This window comes from Equus przewalskii, chromosome 6 (assembly GCF_037783145.1).
Source record: "Equus przewalskii isolate Varuska chromosome 6, EquPr2, whole genome shotgun sequence".
Lineage (NCBI taxonomy): Eukaryota > Metazoa > Chordata > Mammalia > Perissodactyla > Equidae > Equus > Equus przewalskii.
The window spans coordinates 19,269,044-19,275,117 of record NC_091836.1 but is presented as its reverse complement, the minus strand read 5'-3'; the positions used below and the strand labels follow the sequence as shown (position 1 = coordinate 19,275,117).

General features: G+C 40.0%; 1 pseudogene; it reads right to left on the bottom strand.

Moving 5' to 3' along the window:
• Nucleotides 1–397: 397 nt before the first annotated feature.
• Nucleotides 398–1,747, bottom strand: LOC103556590 (elongation factor 1-alpha 1 pseudogene; annotated as a pseudogene).
• Nucleotides 1,748–6,074: the final 4,327 nt, after the last annotated feature.

The following is a 6,074-nucleotide window of genomic DNA, read 5'->3' as shown; positions in this document are numbered from 1 at the left end:
CAGCAGATGGAACACCAGAAATAGATTGTGGGCAACTCTTACTTAAGTTTTTTACCCAAGTAGTACTATAGGAATTTACAGTGTTGATCAAAAGAAGACACTGTTTTCTCATTAAACTTTGTTTTAATGGATGTCGAAATTCTGTGACAGATTTTTGGTCAAGTTGTTTCCATTACAAAGTACTGATTTTAAAAACGAATAACTTAAAACTGCCACACACAGAAAAAAAACAAGTGGTGCATAAAACTTTTGCCTTTCCTTCTGAAGATTTTATGATGCATTATCATTAATGACTCTTTTACTGTTAAACTTAAATGGCCAATAGAGAAATAGTTCTGAGACTATTCTTCTAATACTGATTAAGACTGGAGGAGCTGGTATTAGGGATAATATCCATTTACCTTCTGAGCTCTCCAGCACACTGGGTGACCTTGCCAGCTCCAGCAACCATTTGTCCACTGCTTTGATGACACCCACAGCAACCGTCTGTCTCATGTCACAAACAGCAAAAAAGACCCAGAGGAGGATAGTTAGAGAAGCTCTCAACACACGTGGGCTTACCAGGAACCATATTAACGATGGCAGCATCACCAGATTTAAGAATTTGGGGTCATCTTCCAGCTTTTTCCTGGAATGACAATAAATCTTCTCCTTCAGCTCAGCAAACTTGTAAACAACATGAGGTGGGAGACAATCCAGCACAGGTGCATAGCCAGCACTGATTTGGCCTGGATGGTTCAGGATAATCACCTGAACTGTGAAGCCAGCTGCTTCCATTGGTGGGTCATTTTTGCTGTCACCAGCCGCGGTGCTAGGATGAACATCTTTGACAGACACGCTCTTGACATTGAAGCCCCCATTGTCCTTAGGGAGAGCTTCACTCAAAGCTTTACAGTGCATTGCAACAGACTTTACTTGAATTGTAACATTTCTAGAGCAAAGGTGACCATTATTCTGGGTTTGAGAACATCAGTCTCTATTGGCAAATTATCAATACTACCAACTTCGTAGCTGACTGGAGGGGGAGATGCAAGGGCTTATCAGGTGGATGAGTTGGTGGCAGGATGCAATCTAGAGCTTCAAGCAGCACGGTTTCACTGGCATTGCCATCTTTCCAGGTGACTTTCCATATCTTGAACCAAAGCATGTTTGCACTTGGCTCCAGTATGTTGTCACCATTCCAACCAGAAATTGATGCAAATGCTACCACATTGGGGTTGTAGCCAATTTACGTAATGTAGATGTGACTACCTTAGCAATTTCTTCATATCTCTTCTGGCTATAGGGTGGCTCAGTGGAATCCATTTTGTTAACATTAACAATTAGTTGTTTCGCACCTATTATGTGAGTCAGAAGAGCATGCTCACAGATCTGCCCATCCTTGGAGACAGCTGCTTCAAATTCACCAAAACCAGCAGCAACAGTCAGGACAGGACAGTCAGCCTGAGATGTGCCCGTAATCATGTTTTTGATAAAGTCACTGTGTCCCAGGGCATCGATGACGGTCACATACTACTTGCTGGTCTTGAATTTCAGGGAGATATCAGTGGTGATACCATGTCTTCTTTCAGCTTTCAGTTTATCCAAAGGCATGCTTTCCCATCTCAGAAGCCTCCCTCTCAATTTTTTCTATGGTTCTTTTGTTGATTCCACCACATTTGCAGATCAGATGGCCAGTGGTGATAGACTTGCCCTAAACTATGTGTCCAGTGATGATGATATTGATATGTGTCTTTTCCTTTCCCATTTTGGCTTAGATTTAGAGGTGTTTTTCATCACACCTGTGTTCTGGTGGCAAATCCATTGCAAAAAAGTGGGTTTGAATTCTGTGGCATTAAATAATTACGTGACTTTGTGAAGACACAACTACTCTGGGCTGCAGTTTTCTTATCTGACAAAGGAGAGAGGAAACAAATTATTGGTTCTCTTATCTGTAAAATGGCTCACATGGTAACTGAGATGCCCTAGGAAGGAGCACAGAATTTGGAATCAGAAATATCCATTAGGTTTGCATCTTGCTTCTGCCATTCACCGACTGTGTGACCTTGAGTTAGCTACTTAAATTCCCAAGCCTCAGTTTCTTCATCTATGAAGTAGCAATAACACCTATGCCTCAGATGGCTTTGAGAGGATTAACTATTTTAGCCTAGGTAGAGATGCTTGATAAATATGAGACCTGTCTCTTTCAGATTTAAGTTCAATTTCTTTGCTCAGTTTCCTTCTTCATGACCTTGAAAGAGAAAAATTCCTGGTTCTGTTTTATAGGTTAGTCCAACTTCATGCTAACTTACCTTTGTCGAGTGAAAAAAGAAATAACATGAAGTAACACTAATTCAGCTTTGCATTTTGCCAATTATATGGAATTTAACAGCAATATTCAAATGCATCTGTTGCTATGGTTACTGATTATAATGTACTAAGTATTAACCAAGAAAGCTCTATTTAAGGAACGGTATCCAGAGAGGTGGTGATAAATTTTGCCTACAAATTCGTTCACTACTATGCAGTTTCTATTTCTAATATAAAGATATTACTTCCCCAGAATCAATTCTAAATCCCAAGTCTGTTTGTTTCAGTAATCCTGGAAAACACAGTGGTAGTGGAACTCTTGCTCACTTTTCTTTTTTTTTTTGCCTTGGAATAATTGGAGGCTGCAGCTGTCATCCACTTGACTCTAATTCCACTAAACCAGGGGTAGCTCCATTTTGGTTTATAGTAATAGGCAGCCCACAGCAAAGTATGAAATGCTCAATTCTCCTATGCAAATAGGAAGTTCCACTCTTCATCAGGATCGTGTCCCAACATCTCTTCTCTCTAAGTAGCCAGCCGTCGTCAGAATGGCTGGGCAGGACTTCTCCCGACTCAGCACTGCCTCTGCAGTATTGCTGAAGAACAGCTAGAGGGAAGGAACAGGTCTATCTGTCTTCTTTTTGTCCCTATTTCTTGGGTGCCTACACCTTCTGTCTCCTGAGGGTCTCAGCATCTTGAGAGGGGAAAGAGGGCTCTTCCTTGTACCTACGAAGTGTTGATGGGCCACTTTTTCTAAACCTTCTATTTCTTGTTGGCCTCATAGTGTTTCTGTTTCAACCAGAGCGTATATCTGAGCCTTACCTACCAAAGAGAGCTAGAGTAAGGGGAGTGTGTCTGAGAATGGGTGGAAAGCATGTGTAATTATACAGGACCATCAAAAAATATTATTCTTAATATTGGTTCACATTTTCATCTGTTACCTTAATGGGATACGTATATACTGTATTAACCCAACCCCTTTATAGTCACCCCTAGATTGAAAAAATAGTTCTTAGCTGATGAACAATTTCCAAATGATTACTGTATTTTAAAAGATGCTCCCCTAAGCACTATCTTAATGTGGGTTGCCTATACTTCTGACATAATATTTCCTTTTATTTGTATGGGCCACAATCTTTGATAAGTATTTATGATGCTGAATTTTCAGTTCCTAAAAGAAATGAGCAGATTATGGAAGATTTTCTATGGTGTTTTTGTTAAGATGGTAATGAAGGGCAAAGAGACCTGGTTCTGATTTAATTCATTTTGCCTTGGAAAGCCACAATGCCCTAAACTATAAATATACCTTAAACTGAGAGCTTCAGTGTTTCAGTGTAGGTATAACATCAACACTATGTCTTAGATTTTGACTGATGAGCAGGAAGAACTTTGTCAGGTCAGCATGACCAAATTATGCTAATGTATCTTGCTCCAACAAAGGGAAGTGACAAAGCCATATCAATTCAACTTCCTGAATACTTATTAAATCTGTGTATTTATTTTTATTTTTATTACCACCACCCCAACAGCTTATCTCACCAGAACTCCTGGAATAACTTTTTCTAACCAATCTGCCCTACATCCACTCTTTCCCATTGAGTCTCCATAATATAACCAAACTGATCTTTTAAAGACTCAATTTTTAGAGAATCATGACTATATTTGAATTGGTCAGTGATTTCCCATTGTCCTTAGAATAAAGCGCCAAATCCTTAATGAGGTCCACAGGCCCTCTACAATCTGGGCTTTCTCCACTTTTCCAACCTTATGTTGGGCAATTCTTCACACCAATCTTAAATTTCTGTTTTCTTTTCTTTTTCTTTTTGCTGAGGAAGATTGGCCCTGAGCTAACATCTGTGCCGATCTTCCTCTACTTTATGTGTGGGTTGCTGCCACAGCGTGGCTGATGAATGGTGTAGGTCCATGCCCAGGATCTGAACCTATAAACCTGGGCCGCCGAAGCAGAGCATACAGAACTTAACCACTATGCCACGAGGCTGGCCCCTCCATTTCTTGAATATATCAACCTTTCCATGTTGATGCCTTCATGCATGATGTTCCCTTTTCCTGAAATGCTCTTCCCAAAAACTCTTTGCCTGACCTGGGGGGCAGTATCCTTACACTGGTAGGTTCTCAGAGGTCCACGATTAAAGCTCAGAATCATACAACACTGGAGAGAGGCCTTTCAGAGGCTGATTAAAATGTAAAACTGGATTTATATGATCTGAAAGTCTTCAGCATATCCTATACACACACACACACAGCATTATCTAAAAAAAAAAGTTCATAATGTCTGTTAGTTTGTAAATGTTTGTGGGCTGCCATTAATCCTTAGAGCTAATATTTTATTTCATAATAGTTCAAATTGCAGTTCAAATATGAATCATATCCTAGCAGGGTAAAGAAACTGATCAAAACATTCACACTCCATTCAATGCTATTGTAAGTTGGGGAGATGGCTTTCCCCAACAACAAATGGCTGTGATGAGACGGAGATCTTAACTCATTTGGCTGATTAATTACATTTCGATAAGTAGTTATTAATAAAATAACTAATGTTTAATATAACTCGGATTCTATTCTGAGGTCATTAACTGGTGATCTGCAAGCCAGAATCAGCCTCTAAACATCTTTTGTTTAGAGTATACAGTATTAAAAAACATTTGAGGCAGTATTTAAGAATTGGGAGAATGAAAATAATCGAGACTTTTAGCTTCCTCAAACCTGGGAGATTCTGATGACCTGGGATTCGTATTCTCCTCTTGGCCATAAGCAGCTGGAGTGGAGGGGCAGGTGTTCCTTTTAGGGAGGTCAGTGTTTCTCAAAACTGGGTGTGCTTTAGAACCACCCGGAGGGCTTGTTAAGAGATTGGGGGCCCTGCCCTGGAGTTTCTGATTCAGTAGGCTGGCTCTGAAAATGTGCATTTCTAACGAGCTCCTGGGTGATGCTGATGCTGTAGGTAAAAGGTCCACACTTTGAAGACCACTGAGGTGGGATATGTCTTTTCCAGCAAACCATGGTCTTCTCACTTCTTATTGATTCCCTTAAGCTGGGTATCCACTGCCTGTTATCAGCAAGCTCACCTTGTTCCCCTTGGCCTATTTAGAGAAATATTTTTTCCCTATGCATCTCTTCTGAAAGTAGGAAAATAAAAAAAAAAAAAAAGGAGAAATCTGTATCTTTGTGAAAGTGAAGGCTATTACAACATGCTTACCATGCAAACACTTGGCCCTTTTCACTCATATGCATTTCCGAAGCCTTTTGAGTTTGTGAGCTCAGTTCCACGGCAACTTCACACACGAGCAGAACTTACCAATGCACTTGGACAGTCGGATTCTGGCTTTCAGTCATTCAGACCTGGGTTTGAGCTCCTGGTTCTGCTGTTTACCGGCTTGGTGACCTTGGAAACCTTCTGAATCTCATTAAGCCTCTTTTCCTCATCCACAATATAGGGATTTTAGCGACACCTACTCCATTGTGTTAGTGTAAAATTAAAATATTGAATGTGAGGAGACCGGTACACAATAATTGCTCAATAACTGTTATCTGTCAATGTTATTGTTGACATTTTAATACCGATTTTAAAATGATATAACCATACGATGGAAGAAGAGAAGAGATACGAAGCAGAAATGGAAAGTGTTAGGAACCTGGAAAAGCTGGATCAGGAAGGTTAAAATGTGCAAAGGTTTTCAAAAAGTGCAAAGAACAATAAAAGTAGAGCCTCAGTCATTTTTTAGAGTAGGATAAATAAGGAAGAAATATTTACTGCTTAAGCAACATTG